The 25,124-nt window shown below is 37.3% G+C and overlaps 1 protein-coding gene across 1 annotated transcript in view; it reads left to right on the plus strand.

Moving 5' to 3' along the window:
• Positions 1-25,124, plus strand: part of Dcc (DCC netrin 1 receptor) — a 997,292-nt gene that overhangs the window by 313,360 nt on the left and 658,808 nt on the right. The gene's annotated exons all lie outside the window — the stretch shown is intronic.

Raw genomic sequence — 25,124 nt, forward strand, 5'->3', positions numbered from 1 at the left:
TTGGTAAGAAATGTACGCATTATACTGCCCATGCAATTGTAACCCCTCTGTACAGTATTCTCACAAATAAAATAAATAAATAAATTTAAAAAAAACCCAGCATTAACAAGAATACACTATATATGACTAGTATCAGGTGGGATTGTCATTATATAGACTAACAAATATGAAACAAGCTTTCGCTTATTCTTTATAGCCATTCTGAATAGATCTTCTCTCTACAAAATTCTAAAACACATCTTTTGACTTATTCATATCAGCTTCCTATTTAGCCTTTTGTAGTTTTAAAGGTGTTTCAGAGCTTAACGCAATAGGCTTCCTTGAGCTTCTTTCCTAAAAACTGAATTTTTAAAATCTTATAGATGAAATAAATACTAGCATTTTATTAGTGACTCTGATTCAAACAAGCAAACAACCCAAAACCCAAGGAAGTAGAGATTCTTCTCTTGTTCCATGTCCTGGTCTCTTCAACACAGCCATCTGGAAGTCTGCCTTCTACATGTGTGTACATCATTCCTTACACCTCTTCCCACCTCTACGTCCTCTACCACTGCCTCCAAACACTGAAATCTCTCCCCTGGATTGCTGAGTGATTCCATATTGATTCCATCTTAATTCCATATTTCCCCTCTTGCAAGGATCCTTTTAAAACCCAAATTTATTGTATACATTTTCCTGATGAAATCTTAGAATAAAATCCAAATGCCTTGAACTGTCCCTCATATCTCAACGTCATGAATTTCTCCTCCTTCCCTAGCTCATCTTGCTTTTTTCTAGCAGTCACATTGTCCTTCCTTGGGTATTCCTTTTGAATACTCCTAGTGTTCATCTTGCCTCCAGGATATGTAGTGTATATTCCCTGGAAACTCAGACAGAGAGGCCTTCTCTCATTCTTTCTCTCTTTCTTCTCTGCTAGTCAACCTTGTGTGAATGGGCTGATCCATCCATCCTAAAATAAGTGGGGATCTCATGGGCAAGCAGCAAGTTCTTTTCACAGTTCTGGATGAAATGATTCTCCACAATGGTAAGGACAAATACATTAAAAATGTACATTCTGAGAGAGAAAGAGAGAGAGAGAGCAGAAGAATATGTGTATTGTTTCATTCCATTCTGACCATAATAACATGATTGTACTGAATCATTTATATACAATGGCAATTTATTTTTTACAGCTTCTTAGGCTGGAAAGTCCAAGATTAAGATTCAGTTGACAAAACATACTTTCTTCTTATTGCGTGCTCGTGTGGCGGAAGGAACAACTCATCTCTTTGAGAATAGCTTTATTATAAGGACAGGAATCTCATGGATGAATCCTCATGACCCAGCTATCTCCCAAACAACTTCATAAAACTAACACATAAAAATGGAATACAAAGTTTCACGTTTGGGGGGGGCATGAAGATTCAGATCATTGCACATTTTATATTAATTTTTAATCATCTTCTGCTTTATTGATTTTTCTTCTTGCTGTTTTTCTTTTTTGACTAACATACAAGTTATATTAGAATAATCGACCTGATCTCTCATGTTTATTATTCATAAGGACTGTATAGATACATGCCTTATACATAGAATGACCTGGTAGGGATTGTGTGTGTTTGAAAATACGTGTAATACCAGTTACACTGGAGTTAGAGATGGGAGGATTGCCAGTCCAGGCAAAAGTTAAAGGAACTTCATCTCAAAAAACAAGCTGGACATGGTGGTACACACTTGTAATTCCAGTGGTGATTTTTCTTCTAAGATCAATTGACATCTTCTTTCAACTTTCTTAACCATCAATTGTAATTTTGTCACAAATTGGCTCCAGTCAACAACTTTCAATTAATCTATCACTTAAATCTATTCTAAAAGTTTATTGTAATAAAGATTTGTCTAATTTCCTAATATAGATAGCCAAACTTTCGGTATATTAGCTAACTATTTTTAAAATTTTTTATAAATTAACTTTAAGTTTTATGCTCACACATATACACAGCTTAGCAACAAATTCTGAGACCATTTGTCACAAAATATGGACTATAAAGAGAAGAGAATGTAAAATGAGTTGAATTTTAAAACTCCATATGAAATATCACTAATAAATATTTCATGGGATATAGAATTTAGAACTTAGAACTTAAATATCTTTAGGATACAAGAGGTTACAGATACTGTAGATGAGACTGAGACACAGAGTTCCAGTGTTGGCACATGTGACTGTCCAATTCAGAACAATGGATTATTGACCTCCAAGAAAGACAGGAAACAATTCAGAGAACCCAGCTTTTCTTTTCATGTCCCTTCAATTCTCTTTGACATTCTTCCTTCAGCCTTTCAGCTTTTTAAGTGTCTTCAATTCAAGATTATGTTGTCCGCCATTTTCTTTAGCTCACTGTTGGATCTGGCCAGCTGGGGACTTGGTTTGATTGAAAATATTCGGAAAATGTTGTGCTTTTTTTGGTTATATTTAGTGATTAATAATGAATTTTTGCCCTAAGGTTAATGTTGTTTTGATGTTTCTTAAGGAATTACTGAGCAGAGAAATGTTTGTAGGCATAGCTCGTGGAGATAGAGGACTGAGGCGTGTCATTTTCTCATTTACTCTGAAAAGTAAATAGCAATATCTTTGTTTTATGGATGAGAAATGAAAGCCAAGAGTGATTGCAGTTTGCCAGATGGTAATGTTACAATTTGACTTCCCTGATATACTTGACTCTAAAGCCAAATTCTTTCCTAGTGCTTACGCTCATTAAGGTGTTTATCAAAAGAACAAAATAGTCATAGTTTTTGTATAGTTATGGGAAAATACAGAATATTTAACTCTTCCATTGCTAATCTCCCCCAGTAAATTCTAAATACAAAAGAAAGACTAAGGCACGGTGCATTTATTTTGCTTAACATAATTTATGTAAATTTAAATTCAAATTCAACTCAGCTTTAGGCACCCAGAATAATAATTCAGAACCTAGACCTATTAGTCCAGATTCAAATACATGGAATTTTGGCCAAGGACATTGAAGTACACATTTTATCTTTATTAACCATCAATTGACAAAGCATTTATTGAGTGCCTTCTAAACACTGGGGAGGAGTTTGAGCCTCAAAGACATTACCATCTGTTGGGGCAATATGACTAATTCTCATGAAGTAATTCGAGAATAAAAGCAAGATAGTTCATAATTAAGTGCTAATTTGCAACAGAATTCAAGGAGGCAGAAGGTGATTGAATGCACCAGGATTCAAGGAAAACTTCTGTGCAGATATTTCACTTGGGGTAGCCTTCAAAAAAAAAAGTCAAGTAGGGAAGCTGGTAAATGGAGCTAAGGATGAGGGATTCACAGAAACCAGTAAGTACAAAGCTTTATCCTCAATAATAGGGAATAAGGATGGGTTCAATTGATCATCTCCTAGAGAAGGTGTGTGCTGTTTATTTTCCTGTATAGATTGTAAACTGAGTAAAACTAGGAACCTTGTACCTTGCCTATTGCAAGAATTTTATAAATGTAATATGATACTTCACTCCGAAATAAAGATTGGTGAGTCTGACTTTGATGTGTGAGGAAACAGAAAATATACATTAGAAATCTAGAAACAAGTATAGGTAACATGTTGTTAAACAGATTCTGTTAATTTTTTTTTCTTCGAGTTTGTTCAATTGCTTCAAGGATATATAGTCATGGAAATGTGAATCGGGGCCGTGATGAAAATAATCCAGGTCATTCTTCTTCAGCATCAGATTTCATTATTGTAGCTCTTATTGGCCATCTTCCTTTCAGGTTTAAATAAACATAATGATGGCTTTTCATTTGCACTCCTGAGCAGCCTCTAAAGTACATGAAGTCAAATCTGTGTTGGCAAAAAGAAGCAAAATAGCCCTGAATGGATAGTAAATGTGACATTGAGACTGTCTGTCAATGAGTCACTCTGCCTCCAAGATGGCTGGCAACACCCTCTGACTCCTGATAGTTCCATCTTTGTGTAAATGACTTGCACCGTGTGCGTGTTGAATTTGATAGCTCAATTCTAAAGAATAGGCTGAGGTAGAAATGAAGGATGAGTTGTGACCCGGAGACTAGTTCAAGAAACCTGCAGCAAGGGATATTCTCTCTCACTGTCTCTTGGTCTCTGTCTCTGCCGCTTTTCCTTCCTCATTACTCACTCTGTGGGAATTTGTGGACACTATTTGTAGAGACCTTGGCCAGGAAGTAAAGCAGACATATGAGGGAGCTGAACATTAAATCATCAAGCCCAGTTAATCCTTCAAAAGTATCTATCCTTATCTGGCAGTGTGACTGTAGCCTCATGAAAGACCATGAGCCAGAACTACTCAGTTCAGTGACCTTCAGTTTCCTAACCCTTATAACTATGTGAGATCATAATTGTGTTATGTTTTAAGCCAGCCAACCTCCTTCACACCATGTGGAAGGAAGCAGGTGTTAAGCAATGGGATATCGAGATCAGGATGCAATTCCTGTCCTTAAAGAACTCACCATGGAGTGGAGAACATAGTGCTTTTGAACGCAAAACCAACATAAAAGGGCAGGAGGAAGAGAATTAGAGGAGCAGAGAAGCTTCAGGGCAGAGGTAACATTTGAGCTGAGTGTGGAAAGATGAGCATGCTTTGGGTACATAGAGATAAGGGATATCATGCGGGAACCTTGCTAGTTTATGGAGATATCCAAAGACTTTTCAGAAATGGAGCAGTTGAAAAAGGATGTAAATAATATTTCTGGAAATAATACTAAGATGCATTAACTGTGTGGTTTTAACCTGATTTAACTGATCCATGTAAGAGCCAGTTATAAAAGCAGAGTCATCATTATTATTCCAGTTGTATCAATTAGGGAAACTAAGGTTCTGAAGGACTCAATGCGATCTCCAAGGCTACACAGCAATACGCAGTCAAAACAATACTTCTGTTTTGTGTAAGCAAGAAAAAAACATATAAATCAATGTGTACAATGACATAACCTCAATCAAGTTTGTAAAAAAAAGTGCTAAAACATGCAGAAAAAGTAAAATAGGTTCTGTACATGATTTTTTTTTTTTTTAAAAAAATCTGAACTGTGAAAAGTTCATTCATTGAAAAGGCTAGTGTTTTCCTCCAAGCATCCTCTAAGGGAGATGAATTTACTGATGTCAGAAGTCAGGTTGCTTTGGAGACTCTCAAACCTGGCTTAGCCAGCACAGCAGGAGGCTGTGTCTTTGGGGAGAACCAGTAGTGGTGGTATGCACAGTCAGATTCGTTTATTTTCAGGAAGAAATGTCACTGCATGCATAGTCCCTGATTTAGCCCGCACATTCCTTCCTGATAGACAGCCGTTCAAAGGAAGCCTTCCTGTGATTTTTAAAAAGCTGGTCCCAGCCCTGCACTCAGACCTGAGAGAGCATCCAGATGAGTTTAAGACCTGCTCCTTGTCTTGCAGTTGATGTCCCAAGACTGAACCACTCTTTTGTCTTTCTATGACACCAGTCACAGGGCCAAGAGTCACTTGTCCTGTTTCTGTGTCCCAACCCTCTGGAGTAGACTCCTAGGGGTGAGTAGGGAAAGTCGAGTGTGCATTGGATACATAGAGAGAGGGGATATTATGCAGGAACCTTGCTAGTTTATGGAGAAATCAAAAGACATGTCAGAGGAAATGGATAGTTTGAAAAATAATGTGAATAGTATTTATGGAAATAATAATAAGACGCATTACCTGCATGGTTTTCACGGTATTTCCCTGTGCCATATTTAACTGATCCACAGGAAAAGAAGACTTACATTTCCTCGCATCTCAGTGACTCCCAGTTTTACCTGGTATTGCTCTGCTTATAGCTATGCAATGCCAATCTCACTTCTGTGTCATAGACACAGGATTGCATCCCATTCCTCAAAGACTATCTCTTCTTACAGTCACAGTAACAGAAAGGAGAATTAGGATCTAACACTTTACAGGATAAAGGTCAACTCACAGTATCTTCTTCTCCCATAATCCTACCTCATGCAGGATGGATTCTGTGTGGACTCAGAGGTTCAATTAACTGGAGATCCTTTCTATCTCTTTAAAGTACCTTTCTTAGAATGGACCTGACCCCTTATATTGTTTTATAAGACAGAAAGAGAATAGAATGGGTAAGAATGGTATACCACTAAATAATTCAATTTTCATTATTTATTTTTGTTTCCAAATTCTCTCTATACTCTTAAACTCACAGTGAGTTACTGCAATCAGTGACCTACTGAAATGAGAGAGAGGTCCTGTTTACGGGGGTTTAGGAAGCAATGTTAGTGCTGGAGAAGTTTGGAAGGCTTATGTGAGCCCCTCCATTCCCAGGCAAACTAAGAACAGGCATAGTATTCTTTGACTCTTTGACAGGCTGGTGCTATTCTAGTGCTCAGTCTTGTTTCAAATGTGAGCAAAAGCATCTTTACCAGCAATCTCTGGATGTCTGGAAATGTAAGTTGTTGAAAACACGTCCAGGAGCTCCCTGGCCTTCCCTTCTAACCTGACTGGCCCCTGCTATTCCCCTGATATGAGTGCTATGGCCCACCTTTCACTCTTTAGTCCTATCATCTGGTCTGAGCTGGAGTTCCCCGTAGTAAGTCACATTCATTTGTCACATTTCTAAACTCACAGTGGAAAGGTATGTATAATTAAACCAGGTACATTTTCCAAATGATGCAATCTGTTAGCAACTACAAAAATGATGAAATATAATACCAAAGGCCAGAAATGATCAGCATGGTTGAAGGCAAAGAAACAACCATCAGAGATAAGAATGCCTTTCTAGAGAAAACTTCTCCAGTTTAGAAGTCAGAGGAATTTTGCCATTCCTGTGAGTCATGATTCTGTGTGAGTGAGTTTTCCTCTCTCCTTCACTTTGTTTTTTGGAAAGAGAAATTATTAATAAGCAAATGGGTGGTGGCTGGTAAAAATAAGATTTCTGACTATTAAATTAAGAGAATTCACAGCCAAAGTAGGAGGTCACTCAAAAGAATACTGCAGTTTTAAATTAGAATCAGAGACATTAGTACAAAGTTCTGATGCCTTTAAGAAAATGATGGATTCCCAGATTATTATACATATGTGCAGATACCTAGATCATTACATATCCATGCATTTTCCAGCTCTGATTATGGAAAGGAATAGGAAAAAAAGTATTGTGACAATCACAGCAAATCCAAGCATCTCAATATTGTTTTAAATACCATGCTCCAATAAAAGGAATTGTGACTCACTGGAGAAATGGCTGACTTTAAATTTGGAACGTGGTGAGTTAAAGGTGGGTCAAGAATGTCTAGTCATTGTAGAAAACAAGAGATTGCTCAATTAAAATAAAAAGAAAGGGAAAAGATGTCAGACACTATAGAAAACATGGAAGAACCTCCAACTGTCAATGCTAGAGCCCATTTTATATACTATGTTATTAGAGCACCACCCACATCACAAAATAAAATATATTTGGTATATATGGATATAAGCAATCAGATGTTGATAAATAAAGGAAAAGGTATAAATCTTCCATATAGAAGTATCGTAAATATGCAAATGTGGACTGGACTTTCTGACTCAAATCCAGGGTAAAGGGTGAAACAAGTAACTTCATGAATGAGTAACTTAACTTCAAGGTGAGAACACATGAAGAAATTAAATTAGCCAAGGAAAGTAAGGCTGACATCACCATGTAGTCATCCTGATGAGGATTAAGACACTTTGTGCACTCTTCTCTCTATCCTCTATCTCCAGTGTAATCATGAGAATAATAGACAGATGGAAACCGAGAGATATTTTACATCTCCCTGCAGCTGTGTAATCAAAACTACCCAAGTAACCAGTCATTCATGATTCACGCCTATTATCTCAGCTACTCCAGAAGATGAGATCTGAGGATCATGGTACTAAGCCATCCTCATCTGGGGCAGGAAAGTTCCTGAGACCCTTATCTACAATTAACCATCCTAAAGCTGGAAGTGGAGCTGTGACTCAAGTGGTAGGGCAGTAGCCTTGAACAACAACAACAACAACAGCCCAGATCCCAGACCATGAATTCAAGCTGCAGGCACAAAAAAATAAAATAAATAATAATAATGAAGGAAGGGAGGAAGGGAGGGAGGAAGGAAGGAAGGAAGGAAGGAAATTATCAAGGACTTGTAAAACTATGGAGACTTTATGGCTGAATGTAATTTAGGGATCTTTGATTGGATCCTGGGGCCCAAAAGGAGCATAGTGCAAAACATTGGTGAAATTTAATACTGTATAGCAATAAGAAAGTATATTTACTTTTTGTTTGTTTGTTTGTTTGTGGGGCTTTAACTCTGGGACTGGGAGCTGACCCTGAGCTCTTCAGCTCAAGGTGAGCACTCTATCACTTGAGCCACGATACCACTGCTAATTTTCTGGTGGTTAATTGGAGATAAGAGTCTCAGGGACTTTCCTGCCTGGGCTGGCTTTGAACTGTGATCCTCAGATCTCAGCCTCTTGAGTAGCTAGGATTACACGTGTAAGCCATCAGCGCCCGGCCTTCATTTACTTTTTAAGTAGTTATACACAGAGGTCTTAGTTCAAGTCAGATTTGGATGCAATGCATTTTGATCAATGCTACCCTTTCCATCATTCTTCATTTCCAACCCTCCCCGCAAGAAGGCAATTTGAAAAAAAATACCCCATCTCTTCCAGCTATATAATTTTTCACTGCTCTATGAGTTGTGATTAACTACCATGCTGCCTTAAAAAATATGAGTTGAACTTGAGGGTTCTGAACTATTTATATGTTTCACTTTTTTTTTTCCAGTTGTGCAACTTGAACGCAGGACTTGGATCCTGTCCCTGAGCTTTTCTGCTCAAGATTAGCACTGTACTACTTTAAGCCATAGCTCCACTTCAAGTGTTTAGGTGATTAATTAAAGATAAAAATCTCATGGACTTTCTTGTCCTGGCTGGCTTCAAACCTCAATCTTCTGATTTCGACTTCCTGAGTAGCTAGGATTTCAGGTGTGAGCCACCAGCATGGATCTTGCGTGCCCTATTTTTTTAAAAAATGATTTTTTTCTGCATTGTTAAAGACATGGAGTTGCATCCTCCTAAAAGAATCCAGACACTACACACCCGGTTCTGTTGAGAAACAGAGCAGAGAGCTGAATAAGAGACAGCAGGGCTCAGCTCCTTTGCTCAGCAGAATCACATTCATATGTCATCTGCTGATTAGCAGATGGCCTTGGATAAGTCACATTTCTATGACTTCAAAGTGAAGAATTAGCTTGGGAATTATCTGAAGTTCTACCTACAATATTGTATAATCTCATTTCTTCTCTATTTGAACAAGTGTCAGCAATATCAAGAACAGAAGGTGCCATGTCTGAGGGTTGCTCTTTCACACACCACAATGCCATCTACTGGAAAGACCGAGACTTACATCCTTGGGTTGATTCGCTTGGAAAATCAGATCTTGTGGAAGAACATTCTAAGAATGAGTTTGGGTTTCAGATGTAAAGCTGGATAAATGAAACTGGAGAAGGCTAATTTGGTTAGTTCTTTCTTGTTTTCCCTTGTTTTGGGGAATTTCTTAGCATGATTTTGACACTTCTCAGAATTAACTCTGTTACTTTAAGAATTAATCTCAGCCACTATAGACCTCAATGTCTTTAGTTACAAAATGGAGATTAAAGAAAAGATAATTTCTTTATGAGGATGGATTGAGCAGAAACAGCTCCATGTGTGCAATCTGTTGTGTAAGTTTTAATTTGGACACATGGCATTTGAGCCTTTCTAGCCTTCCAATTCTCATCAAGCTTTAAATGGAAGATGTCAGTTAGTTTGGATGGAAGAAAGGGTCAAAGAACAAATCTTGGCTGTTTACATGTTTGCACAACCTTAAATTATATCAGCAGGATACATTTATTTTTTCCTCATATGCACTCAAAAGATTGGAGGAGGTAGTTTCAAAGTAGTAGTTTGTTGAGTAAGGTTTCCATTTCTATTCATAAATCAGCCACATGGACGTCTCTGGAAGCTTTTCTCCTGGAGGACCAGAGCAGCAGTAGATAAAAACACAGGTGTGGATCTGATGGGAGCCTTAGTGAAAGACTGATAACTTGGAAATAGCTTGAGTCTTGTTGACTTGTGTTAAATAAGTTTTCAAGAAGAGTTCTTTTATAGCCAGGGCTGTACATTGGCATGTATTCATTAGGGGTGTGTGTATGGGGGGGGGGCAGTTACTGAAGCTTGAACTCCGGGCCTTTGGCTCTCAGTTGGTTTTCTAACTCAAGTTTGGTGCTCCACTATTTGAACCACATTTCCACTCTAGCTTTTTGCTGGTTAATTAGAGATAAGAATTTCAAGGACTTCTGCCCACGGTAGCTTCAAACCTTGATACTCAAGTTCTCAGCCTCCTGAATAGCAGCAATTATAGACATGGGACACTGGTAACTGGATGTGTATATTATTACTGTATTGTAAATTAGATTTTGAAGGATAAGCCCTTCATTTCTTCCCTCTGTACATCATCTCTCCTCTTTGTGGCCATAGGAAGAGAATGAACTGCAAAGTACTCCTGAAACACAGACTTCTTGTGGAGCATCTAGTTCCAGGAAGGCGCTGCTGCCAATTACACATTCAAATATAGATTTGAAAGGGGAATAGAAAAAAGGGGATCACTTCTACAGAACTTGAGTTAAAAAGAGTCATCTGGATATTCTTGGAGATAGATAGATAAATATAGATAGATAAATAGATAGACACAGACATATATATATATATATATATATATTATGTACACTGGAGTTTATCTGCCCTATTTTAAAGTTTAAAAACTATCCCATGTGATAGTTACTGGGTTATTTGATAATCACTAAAACATTATTATCACTTTCTCACATGGGAGAAAAATGAGGAAAATTGAGAGATTGGATTTATTCAATTTAGTGACAGAGGTAAGATCCCTTCAATCTTGAGTCAGATGACCTGTTCCACATCCACATCATTGCCAGATTGAAGTTCATCATTATTAATTTCTCATGGAGCTATTTTTTTGTTAGCCCAGCAAACTTTCTGGGGTTTTCCCCAGTTTTCCTGAGTGCCTTGGTATGTGTTACATCTAAATCATCCTTCAAATGTTATCAGTGATAAGAAACTTAACAGAAGATTCTGAATTACCCTGTTTTTCCTAAATGTTTTTTACTAGCATCAAAATTCTGTTGAATTACTACCGAATTACTGTTGTTGAGTTACTACTATATCCAAAAACTAAAACTAAATCTGAAACTTCTAGTACCTCCAGTAATGTTCATGAACTGGCTCAATCTTCTCTTTTAATATTACTTCCGCTAACTAACCCCGATTCCTCCAGTTTTGGGTATCCCTAGTACCATCCTACAGGTATAGAACTAAAAAGCTACACGGATTGCAACTCTCTTCTAAACAACCTCGATGAATTTCTGACACATAAAGCCTCGGGGTTGATGTTTATGTACACTGCTAGCTGTGTGTGATTTCCTTCACTCTCACAGGGCCTTTGCTCTTAGGCTTTCATGACACTTTTAGCAATGCACCTGATCTTAGCTCCCCAGTCCTACTTTTCTTTCAGCTAAGTGCTCTGTCATCCATGATGTTTTGGCTACTTGTTTCCACTGTGATGTATTCTTTGTGCTCCATCCTCTTAGAAAACATTTGTGTGCCTCACTTTATATCTCTGTCCCTCACAGCCTCTCCAGCACAGAGTCTAACTCAGGAGAGTTTTGAGACTAGTGGTAGTAACCTCAGAACACAGAGGCGAATGATATTTTACTGTGGAGAGGAAATGAGAGAGCTCTCCTGATTTACCTTGACCATAACAGTTGGGCCAGTTGTTGAGTGTGTTTTGCCCCAGTGTGTCTCTCCCTCCACATGTCCTGTTATGCTTGAGCCTTGGCAGCCCAGTTTTTTTTCTTTTTGTGGAGGAAAGTGGTTGCCTCATGTAAGCAGTAGCACAAAAAGGGTTCGAAGCTGCTCACTGTCCCCCATATCCATCCCATGCTAGATAGATATGCAGACTCAGGGTATTTCCCACCTTGAAGATCAGGTTCGCTAAATCCTGATCATTTTTTAAAATTGTATGTGTGGAACATCTTATTGTGTGTGCATTTATTATAATAATTGGCCCTTCCTTTTGTGGTTACATTTACTTCAGCCAAAAGTATCTCTGAGCGGCTAACAATGCCTTCATTTCATGTCCAGATTAAGAACTTTTGAGTACGGAGTTTGAAAGCATATAGATATATACATGCATTGTTAAATAGAGAAATTGCAAATGCCATACTTCTAAACATAAAATTGAATATGAAATGTAATCATTTATCCCAGAGATTCCATTGAGGAACAGCTGGTTAAGCCTTCTGGAAGACATTTTTGGAAGGATGATTGGGAATCTATTTTGGATTTAACAGGCACCTTCTTATATTTTCCTATACTTTTTCTTCAGCATCATTAAAGGGTATCATCTGCTCTTGGTTTGGTGTTTAACTTTGAATTACACTCTTACAATAAAGTCACCTCTCATGGAGTTCTGCGAAATTAAATCTAATTTTGGAGCAAAGAACGAACATGTAGATACCACTCATCAAGTTTGAGAAGGCTTATGTTATAATGGTGCCTTGTGTTCTGCCACTTCTAGTGCCAAGAAATAATTTCATTAGTTCAAAATTAAATCCTTTAGGGACTAATATAGTAAGTCACACTTAAAGGCTAAGATTACCTGAGTGGCTTAACGTAGTCCTAAGCGACATCAAGCCATGAATGACTTTGAACAGTCTAGAACGTTTTCAGTGTTCAAAATCACTCAATAATTTGACATGAGTATGGGTTCCTGCCTAGTGAGCCTAAAGTCCTGAATTCAAATCTGGTACCACCTAAAAAGGAGGGAGAATGGTTTTACTAAGACTAGAAAATGTTGATCTTTCTGGAAAGGGCATGCTATGATTCTCTTTTCTTCTTTAACTTTGAAAAGAATATGAATTAATTGCTAACATGGAGTGTATCTGTACCTGAAAATAATGCCTACTTTCTTTTGGAGATGGAGAAGTGATGAAACTGTCTGCTTCCTCTTCCTTCTCTTGTTCTTCCTTCTTGCCTTTCTGGGCTGATTCAGTGAGAATTCCAGTTCTGTCTTTGTACTTTATCCGGTGACAGCCTATGGAACGGGTCCTCTTTCCCAACCTCATTAGGAATTCTTGCTCCCTACTGTCCTGTAGTGTTTTCCATGGATATCTACTCCATGAAAGATACAGGTTGCAGGGACTTTCAAAAGAAGGAGTGCTTTCCTGAGGCAGAGGAAATAGAGTGGCAGATGAGGTCATGTTTTAGATGTGTGTGCTTAACTAAGTAAGTGAACAGACCATGTGGACTCCTCCCAAAGAATGGATAGCAAAGTCAACATACAGAATTTACTCACAATACAGGATGAATGAATAAAATCTTCCCACCTACATAAGACCCAGGACACATTAATTCTAAAACCCAGTAGGCACTTGCTTAGCAAGAAAGTGACATAATAATGATGATGATGATGATTGATGATGATGATGATGATGATGAAGACAATGATAACGATTCTCTTCCTGTTCCAGTGCTGGGGTGGGAACCCATAGCTTGATGGATGCTGAGCTATGCCTCTAATACCATCACTGTTGCCCAGGATGTGAGATTTGTAGAATACCTTAACAGCTGCCAGCTTCTTAGACCATCCCTGAGCCATTTGCTTGAAAGTCACTCAGGTAAACAGGAGGCAGATTTGGCCTCACCCCTGGGATCCTACAGGAGCATCTCAGCATCTTACCAGGGCACCCAAGCATCGTGTTTGCTGAGCACCTATCTCAGACACTGCAGAGGAAGAAAGACTTCCTGGGCCATCTCTGTATCTCTCTACTATGACTTGACTATTCTGACTACAATGAGGATAGGACATATGACATCACTCTTAATTGCCCAAGTGGCCATCACTGTTACTCATCTCCAGATGTTTTGATCGTTACAGAATCTGCTAATCAGTGACTCAGGTGAAATGACAAAGAAGAGGCTGTCTTTTTGCTGGCACCCCAGATTGTACTTAGAGTCAATTCCTTGGGGATGTGAGTTACACTGAGTGATGCTTTAGGGAAGGAAAATAGGCCTCTGAGTTTAAGGGTAGTAAAAGTCCTTATTTTCAGCTTCTTCTTCTTTTTTTTTTAAACTTTGGGTAACGTGTATTTGGATAGGTAGGATATTATTATTTCTGTTGATGCTGAATAAGAAATGAAGAGGCCTGAATTCTATTACCATATATCCAATTCAGTCCTGCTTACATCTTAGAAACAGCTTTGTTGAAAATGGCATTTACATAGCATAACATTCCTCCATTTAGCCATGTAAAATACAACGGGTGTGTTGTTTCTTGTATAAAGCTGCACTCATTTTGTCCCTTGGAATGTTTGCATTGCTTCATATAAATCAGTGACTGAGTTTCCTCATATGTAAATTAAGAGTGGAGAAATGAATTCTTCATTCTCACTCTCAGTAATCCATTTCTGTGAAAAAAATTCACATATTATTGTCTATAATGATAGTTTCTCAGTTGCCACTTTAGAAGATTATCTGTCTGTCTGTCAATCTTTCTCTCTGTGTCTCTGTCTTGTTTTCTCTCCATATACCACATTGAATATTGTTTTTCCCTCTATGGTTTCTAACTCTCTATGGCTTCCTGTCATTCTGCATCCTGTTTAAGTCCCCTTTCCATCACCAAACCGCCTTACCAATGCCATTCATTTTATCATAACAAAGATTGAGATTTGGGCTAAGAGTTGAGACATGGTTTGATGGGATGTCTTCCAGTTATTTACTCTTATCCCCCATATCATTTGCCTTCTAACTCAATAGATTTTGTTGAGTGTCCTACACAAACACAATATTTTAAGCTGTAAGGAACATTTTCCTGTGAGTAAGTGCCAGTTGGCTTTAAAAGGCTCAACTATTTGGAAAATAAGAAAGTAAGTAAGAAATTTCCAGAGCAGAGATTTAGTGTGATCATAGCAGTTGTATACCATAAAGGACAGACATTATTGTTCGGAGTATCACATGATCCTGGTTGACTCATAATGCAAGAACACAATTACATATTTCTCTCCCGTGGGAGTTAATCATAAAACCCATACGAAGCTTTGTAAAATAAAACATTTTGTCATGGTAAAATTTTATTGGCCTCGGTAGCTTGTATCCATGAGATAGCCTCTGATCAATGACTAATATAAGTTGGGAGATTTTCTAGTTAAGCAACATATGGTGACTTCTGATAAGAACTTATCTCATACAATAGATAGTGGAAACTTCTTTTCAGCACAATCAGTTACACCCCTATTCTATTAAATATTTCCAGTATTTTTACCTTGGCTTTGATAAGTAGACATTTCTGTTTTGTCTTGTTTATTTAATAAGGTACAATGCAATTGTTAAACTAGTTTTAGCAGTCATAATACTAGAAATGTTGACCGATTCCAAAAGACAGGAATAACTTCGAGAATGATTGTGTTCCTGTTAACTGAATGAACAGGGTAGAGCTCAGTGTTGCTTTCTCTGCAATCTCAATGGGATAACTCTATCAGCATACAGTAATAGAAGTATACACAGAAGCTAGGTGTTTCTTTCCTCCTGACCCATACACATTATTACAAAAATGCGATACGCAGCAAACAATAATATGAAGTAGGATGAGAAGCATATTTGCCACACCGGGTATATTATCTTTCAGAAAGGAGAAGAACTGATAGCCATGTATCTTAGGCTCATGTCCTTTTAGACATCTCAACTTGCATATGATGGGCATTACATATTCCAATGTCTACTCTTTATGCTTCCAGTCTCCTTATAACACAAACATGGAATTCCTACTTAATTTTTATTCATGTTGGCTGGTTATCACCGCTTTCTGTTCCTTATGCTTCTAGTCCAGTTCAGCCTCCTTCTTCCTCAAGTCTACTTGGTATGGTTGTCTCTCTCAAACTCAGATAACACGTGTAATATGGCCAACAGTCAATGTATCATCCTGACTCTCCCCTCATTAGGAACCATCCACATGCTAGACTTGTGACCAGGTTGCTTCATGTCTTCATGTCCAATTTTAATCCCATAAACCTTGAGTATAGCTGCTACATACTGAGTTTTCTTGGAGGCAAAATCTTGGTTATGTCTGCTCTCACATTGCATTTATTACCAATGCACTTTTCCATTCTCACATAAGCTTATTTTTTCCCATCAAATTTTTGCTATTGATTTGTTAATCACTTCTAAGCAATTAATCAGTTTACTCAAATTTAAAATAATACTTGGTATAATTTTTTTCTGATTGGATTAGACCTGTTAGAGTGGAGTAAGCTCCTTTCTGGTTTTCATCTTATATTTTTACACCTTCGGTTTGTAAAGCTTTTACACTGGAAATTGTCATCCTGAAGACAAACCAATTAGACCTATTTTGTAAGTCTAAAATCCGACAGATATATGTCTTTTTCTTCCTACAAATTTGTGCTGTCTATCCTCCTTGGGATTCCATAATACTAGAGTATGCGATTTGCATGGCATTGGTCATATTTTGCCCACATTTCCCAAAACAGCTATTACAAAACGTCAAATTACCTTTCTCCCTATTTTGTAGTAGAAATTAAAGTTTTCAGTGGCAGACTACTATGCATAGATAACCTTTAATACCTTTTCTCTAGCATCACAGGAAAAAGTTTTCTTCCTCTACTAGAAGATCTTATTTTCATTCTCTCTAAAATATTCCATCAATTCTAGTTCATCTTTGATGTGTGTGTGTGTGTGTGTGTGTGTGTGAGATGGTACTAGGGTTTGAGTTCAAGGAATCTCAAAACTAAAGTCAAATGGTAAACCTAAATGGATAAATAAAGAATTTAATAAATATAGGTCTCTTGCATTTTTCTGCCCAGGCTGTCTTTGAACCGCATTCTTCAGATCTTAGCTCTTGAGTAGCTAGGATTATAGATGTTAGCCACTGGCACCAGGCTTTCATATCCTTACACATCTAAGAATAAGTTCTATAAGACAAAGTTACTGGATGATTTGCTTATTTCCTTCCTTCCTTCCTTCCTTCCTTCCTTCCTTCCTTCCTTCCCTCCTCTGACTTCCTCTTCTTCCTTCTCCCTTTCTCCTTCCCCTTCCCCTTCTCCTTTCCTGTTCCTCCTCTCCCCTCCTTCTCCTTCTCTTTCTTCTTCCTTTTTGTCCTGGCTTAGAGGCTTTAACTCAGGACCTGAGTGCTATCACCAAGCTATTTTTCTCAATGCTAGTACTCTACCACTTGAGCCATTCATCCACTTCCTGCTTTTTTACTGGTTAACTGGAGATAAGAGTTCATGAACTTTCCAGCTTATGCTTGCCTTGAACCATGATCCTCAGATCTCAGCTTCCTGAGTAGCTAGGATCACAGGCATGAACCACTAGCACTCAGTTTGGTTGACTTTGAGTTCTATTACAATGCTAAAGTTCTATGGTTCTATAAAGTAGGTCCAAAATAGTGTCTAGGCATAAAAATGTTTTGTGAATTTAATGTGATATTACAAATCTCCACCAAAATAAGCATAAATGTCTTAACCCTTATTTAGGATAAAATTCTCAAACATAATAATTATTTTTGCATCAACAATAAATTAAAACACTTTTATACACCATAATTTATTATCTGACCTCTGCCCTTCCAACATGAGCAGCCTATTTATTTAAGAGAGGGAAGATGGTGACAGCTGATAATTCACTTATTTATAAAGTGGGGTCCTGACTTAATAAATAAATACTTGAGATTTTGAAAAGCAACCACAGGCATTTTTCTTTACATAGAAAAAAATTTAAAGAAAATCATAAGGACTGATTCCAATTAAATTGAATATTTGTGAGATATGTTTTCCTCTTCCCTTGAAACTTCATACTTTTTGAAATAAAGATGGTGATTGAAGTCTACCTTGCTTTCTTCCACTCCAGTACATGCATTTTTGTTTTGTTTGTTCACTATGGTGCTGGCGCCCATGTTTCAACTGAAATAAATATCATGCCCTCTTGATCTACCAATAACATACCAGCTATCCTACATCAAGAAGGAAATAGATAAGAGCAGAGCATCTTCTGCATTTCCTTTGTCTCACTGAGTGTTCCCTTCTGCTCTGTAGATTCAGGATGCCACAGTGAACATGGCAACTTAGTTAACGTATGCTTTCAGCCTTTGTATCTATGGGTGTGCGAGACATCTAGGATTTGCTTTCAATCTTTTACATTTAGTCTTTCCCATGTCTTTTCTTTCAGTTGGAGGATCTGTTGCAGCCTGGCCATTTATACACCAGTTCTCATTTATGACTAGTCATGCCTCTAGAAATCTTCATGCATCTTAATATGAAGCTTTGGGGGCACTTGGTTCCCAGTTGATGCAATCATCCTGGGTATTGTGTCATCCGCAGCTGTTTCTCTGGCATTATTTCTCAGGACACCCTTATGGGATTAGCTGTGCAAACTGTGACTCTAATGTGACAGGCTGGTGTCCTCTCTCTCTCTCTCTCTCTCCCTTCCTCCCTCTCTCCCTCTCTCCATCAATTTCTCTATCACCTCTTTACCTATCTATCTTTCCTATTCCTCTGTTCTCCTAACACACTTTCTATCTACCCCTTCCTCACTCTCCCTTCCTCCCTCTCTCCCTCTCTCCATCGATTTCTCTATCACCTCTTTACCTATCTATCTTTCCGATTCCTCTGTTCTCTTAACACACTTTCTATCTACCCCTTTCTCAGGGTTTGTGCTGACAATGATCACCCCTTGTTTGGATGAAGATGGCCATTTTCATGGGAATTTTTTCCTTGATACCTTACGGTTTCCAGATTGACTCAGTAAAGGAATCCTTAAAACAAAGGAGGAGGCAACAATGCTCAATAGGAATTGTACTCATTACCTTGCCCGTGTAACTGTCACTCCTCTCTGCAACATTTTTACAATAAAAAACATACAAAAAATGGACTTCTTGGAAAAGGCAGGAAGATTGATCATTGGAGGAGAATAAAGATTTCTGAGGAATTCTGAATATGGTACGTGAGGTTTTATGTCTAGATGAAGCCGATATGTGTAGATAGAAAGATGCTGCTTGGATGTACATTTTGCTGCATATTTTCCATCACCAAATGTATAGCATTCTCATGGACTTTGTTGCCCAGGCTGGTTTCAAACTCTGATCCTCAGAGATCTCATCCCTAATCTTCATGCAGACAGGGTGAGCTTTGTGTCTTATGTTTCTCTCAAATGCCCTTAATTGATCTGAAAGAGACAAAAGGGGCCAGCAAATCTGAAAACAATAAATCCTGATTGAGTTTTTGTTCTATGGAACTATATATTTGTGCACAGATCATGGAACTACTCTCTGAGCCCCATAGAAGGCACTAGAATTATTTGCTGAAAGACAAATCATTTTATGATTAATTCATAATAAATCTATCCTTGAATTTGACATAGAGATGTTGAAGCTTAACCTTCATGTCTGAGCCACACATTTTTATGATTTAATGTTCAAACATGCCATGATGACGATGAGCGTCAGGCTGCTGTGCAGCTTGTGAATAAGGAGGATCACCATAAGCTGACTGCTAGTTTAAGGATGCTGAGAATATCAGAAAGACATCTCAACTGTCCATGATGTAAACGCCTCCAATCTTACCAACTGATCCATCTTTGTTTCATGTAGAAATGAGTATAAGTTATAGAATGCAGATGACATCTAGACAATGACAATAAAAACCCAAAGTGGGAATAATAATTCTTTATAAAAAGCCTCCTTAGAACATTGGACTTGGTATCAAACAACGAGGTCAACAGGCCAGAAGGTCCAGATGACGTGGGATGGTTCTAGCAGGGCTGGGAGAAGACAGCTCTGTCTTAATGCTTATCCGGTAATTTTCCTTACAAGTGAACTCACACAGAGTAAGTTGGAGGTTATATTTATGATGAACAATGCGTATATAATGGTAATATTTTGGATTTCATGAATTTTTTGCAAGTGCAGTTAGGTTTCTGTTTTTGCTTGATAGCCATTAGTGAACATTGTTTCTTTTGACATGAAAAGCTTCTAGGAGGTTATGTCTGAATTTTGTTCATTTTCCCCCCTTTATCACCGCTTTCCAGTCCAATTTTTATTTCAAAGTAGAAAAGCTCAGAATTCTGAAAACTCCATTCCATCATTTCTGGAACATGCTTGACACATTTCTCCATTGTTTTCTTTACTCAAGCCCTCTGTGTTTACCACTACCAAGTATTGCACTGAGTACTTTGCTATGCATCAGGAGGAGAGATAAAAATAATGGATACTGCCTTTAAGGCACTCACAGTGTACAGGCTGCCCACCACAGCTAAATAGTAAAACACAATATAAAATTTATTGTTGTTTCTTTAAAAAGCATTATAATCATATATACCTTTGGAGGTTGGGTGAGAGATGACCAGAGAAAGATTCAGGGAAAGATACTGTCTAAACTCATATTTAACTTCATGAAAAGTTATAATCATATGGCAGAATATTATTTATATTATATGGGCAGTGAAGAGTTCTCTAAGCCATGTGAATTAGACAAGGTGGAAAGGCATAAGAGAGAGAAAGCAAGACTCTGTAGTAAACTAGATTCGGAGAAGTTAGGAATTTATTTTATTGAGATTCAGGAAAGGAATAATAAAGATCTGGAGAGAAAAAGATAATACCAAAAGGTTTTTTTCTCATTGCTACTCAATTTAATATTAAACTGATTATCTATATAACTTAAATCATCTTTATAACTCATTATTACTGCTTATTTAATTATCATTCCTTGCTTGGATAAAGAGACAAGCTGTGTCTCTGTGTCTTTATTATAAAATTAAGAGATTCTAAGTAAATGGTACCAAGTAAGATTTGTAAACATTGGGCCTCTTTTTTTCCTTCATATTCATTTCCTCTAAGTTTCTTTTCACTGGTAAAAAAATCTTATAACCTTTTACATGTATATTTTGTGTAGCCTGAAGATATTTGAAATCCTTGTGTAGCCATTATCAAAAATATTGTGGAGATTCCTAAAAAAATTAAAAAAAACTATCATACAATTCAGCACTCTTACAACTGGGTAAATATATAAAAAGAGAGAAATCAGAATCCCAAAGAGATAGCTATCTTCATATATATATATATATATATATAGAGAGAGAGAGAGAGAGAGAGAGAGAGAGAGTAGCATTATCCACCATAGCCAAGATTTTTAAAAAACAAACATAGTATCCATAAATGGACAAAGAAACTATGGTACATATACACATTGGGATTCTACTCAGTCTTTCAAAAGAAGAAAACCTTGTTATTTGTGACAACTTGGGTGAGCCAAGAGCATATTATCCTGAGTGAAATATGCCAGGCACAGATAAACACTGCATGGTCTCATTGATATGTGGAATCCACATAAGATGAATTCACAGAAGAAGAGAGTACAATAGGAGTTATCATGGGCTGGGGAAGGGAAGTTGATTGGAGGGGTTCTAGTGAAGGGATATAAAATTTCATCTGAGAGAATGAATATAAGAGCTCTATTGTATAGCATGACGGCTGTGGTTAATCGTAAAGCATTATGTACTTGAATTGCTAAGAGCGTAGATTGTAAGTGTTCTGACTAGCATAAATAGTGAGGATAAGTAGGCGAGATAAGACATACATTAATTAGACTGATTTAGCCATTCAGTGATATATATAGAAGTATGTGTGAATGTGTGTGTATCATGTTGTGCGCTATGAGTATATACCGTATGTGTGTTAATTTAAATTTTAAATGGTATTTGAAAGACTCCAAAAGCAGGGCTAGACTCCTAGTAGACAGTCATATCTAGAAGCAAAGGCCAACGTTTAAGGAGCTCAAATCATTCCCCCACCCCCACACTTTGCAGGGAAGTTGAAGGAAGAAGAGGCTTCGGTCTCTTCTGACATATTCTAAGCGTCAATCAGAAGTAGCCACCCATTCACAAGGCCCTGGTCACTGCCTGTGAGTCAGTGGGTCACTTAGCTTTTTGAAGGCCAGTTTGGTGTCCCCTAGCTCACATGAGATTTTATCAGCCATATCTAAGAAGAAATTTAAAGCTAATTGGAAAGAAAACTTTGAGTGAAGAAAGAAAACTATGTCATTCTCTTTAAACATTTTAGTAACATACTATGTTGCAAGGAACTTGCATCAAACTTCCAAACTATTGAAGGCTCTCAGAAGAGCTCAAGGGAAGGATCCTGGGTAAAATGGATGAGTAATCATGACCTGAGAACCTTTTCAGACATGAAGCAAAAGCTGCAGAGCTTAGCAAAAATGCTGCTACCCCACTGGGACTTCCATTCCTAGGAAGCTAAGTACTGGGTGAGTAGATAGAAGATTCATGTTGTGTCAAATTTGTTTCCGGCAAGCTGCTCTGTTCACTTCCTCTATCTCCACTCTTCCTTTCCACAGCAAGCTGTGCAATGTACTTTGAAGTGGTTGTTTTTTGTTGGTTGTAAGCTATTTTTATGTATCTCCATTTACAGGGATGAAAACTCATCCTTCGAGACTAAATAACTTCCAAAGTTATATATCCTGGAACTATTAGCATGTTGGCAAATTGCATAAGCATTATTTTGTTACCTACTCAATTCCAACCCCGTGTTTTATACAACATGCTATTTCTTGAGCAGAACGATTGATTGTTCTAATATTAAAAGTTAAGAATGGACGCTGGGCATGTAGCTCAGTGGTAGAGCACTCTCAAGTCCTTGAGTAAGACACAGTAAACACACCTAAGAAAAGTTAGAATGGATTAATATAATCCATAGTATCAAAGGAAAGAAGAGATCAAAGTAAAACAAGGGTATAGTCCAGTGACATGGCTCCAAATCTGTAAAGTAGAAAAGGGCCAAGTGTTCTCTCTGCCTTTTGTGGTAAGATTTCTAAGAGCCAGAATGAAGGAGCTCAATCTGTATGTGAGCTGATACTTTGTGAAGACAGCAGAATACCCTCCAATGCCTTCAATTTTATTCCATTGGTAAGAATCAACTACCGTCTTTTAATCTTCTAACACCAGATGTTTTTAAGAGAATGTATGATATAGCAACTGTATTTTGAAATCTCCTCTCAGTTAGTTAAATGGGTTCCAGAGATGAAAATGGCCATTTACTTTAAAGTAAGTGAAAGTATCTTTATGCAGCAAAATTATTAAAGTAAATTAAAAACCAGATTTCCAGGCCATTAGAAATATAGACAAATGATGTGAATTTGTCGATTCAGAAGAAAGGAACCATATAAGTGGGTGATATCTAGGAAGAAGTATTTTCTTTTTTCTTGGAAGAAACATTTTCAAGTCAATGAATAAGTAAATGAATAAGATTTTTAATAGCAGTGAGACAGATTTTTTTCTACTGTTGGAATAATAGAATATAAAAGAATAATATGTTTGTTCTCCTAAGATTGTGTGGAAATAGACATTTTCAGACTACCAGATGAGTTTCTGGAAGTCAGTTTGGCATTTTTGAAGGTCTTGAAAATGTTTGTTATCCTTAGTCTTGATCAACTATTTCTCTTTGGAATCTATTTTACAGAGGTAATTAGAGATGTAGGCCAAAATGTATTTATAAAGGCACTGACAGTAGCTGCCTTCTAACAATGAAATAGTGGAAATGCCTACACATACTCCATGTAGAAGTGGCTGATTAAATAATGATGTCATCATAGGACAGAATATCATCTCCCTACTCAGGTACCATCCAATAACTTTATTGTATATGAATATACTCAGGATGAACTTTTGAGGTTGAAATAAAAACCAGAGTATTCTAAGTGAGTAAGTGTGTGTGTGTGTGTGTGTGTGTGTGTGTGTGTGCATGAAGGGAACACACCAAAATGTTAATAATAGTCTTTCTGAACCTTGAAGTTGAAGATAGAATTTTCTTGTTCACATATTACTATATTTTCTATAGTTTCTACAATCAGCAACATTTCTCATAGCACATAAATGGAATGGTGGTCATTATTTAAAAATATACATTCCCCATGACATGAATGTTTTTGTGAGAGGATACTTTGATTAACTGAGTTTAGAAATAACTCCAGTGTATTCCCAGAAACAATTTCCCTATTTCACTCGACATTCACATCTAGGGCAGAAGAAAGAAACAGAAGATATAGGTTGAAAAACAATCAGTGCTTAAGGAGAAGAGAAGCTGGTAGCTGGAAGATTTCATGTGATTAATTAGGAGATAACATTTGATATAAAACAAGATAGTTCTATTCTTCCAGTACACATAGGAAAATCAAAACCTGATTGTATACCTGTAAAACACCATTCTGCCTAAGGTGGACAGTTCATCCCTAATCATTATCCCGTCATTATCTTATGAATCAGGTTTCCAATGCATTTACCATTCTCCTCTCCTATAACCCTATTCATTTCTTCATTGTCTATCTCCTGTCTTTAGACTAAGAAACATAAGAACAAATGATTTTTCTCACAACTATACCTGCAGTACTGAGGACACAAGCTAACAGAAGAATCTCAATAAAGTTTTTGTTGGATGAAAAGTGATCAAAATAATTCTTTATTGTCAAGCTTTTGAGCTCTAGTTTTTTGCACAAAGTTTGGACTTGAACTGATATGTTTACCATAGGTTTAGATGGAGGAAAGGCATTTCATGGCTTCTATTACCTCTATTATTCTATTCAGCACCTTGGCTCCATTCTTTCACTTGGAATGGGAAGAGAATACTGCACCCACCAAATCTCAGTTTCTTTGGCATGGAAGTGAACATGGAACCCAAAGCCTTACCAATATAAGGCCAGTGCTGAACTACTGAGCTCCAGCCCGGCCCCAGTGTTGATTTCTATATTGCACAAACAACTCCATTATATGTAAGTTTGACTGCACCAGTAAATCTTGCACCTCTCTTGGGCAGACTACAAAGGCCTCAAAGTCAAATTAAAAAAACTTCCCTGCTTAATTTTAATCTGTTCAGTAGCAATATTGCTCACACTGTTAAAATATATGTAAGATATATATATATATATATATTTAAGAAGCTCTTTTTATAATATAAGAAGCTCTTTTTATAATATAAGAAGCTCTTTTTCTAGCTATGTTATTTGATCTACTTACTAT

The sequence above is a fragment of the Dipodomys ordii genome, unplaced genomic scaffold (assembly GCF_000151885.1).
Source record: "Dipodomys ordii isolate 6190 unplaced genomic scaffold, Dord_2.0 Scaffold43, whole genome shotgun sequence".
Lineage (NCBI taxonomy): Eukaryota > Metazoa > Chordata > Mammalia > Rodentia > Heteromyidae > Dipodomys > Dipodomys ordii.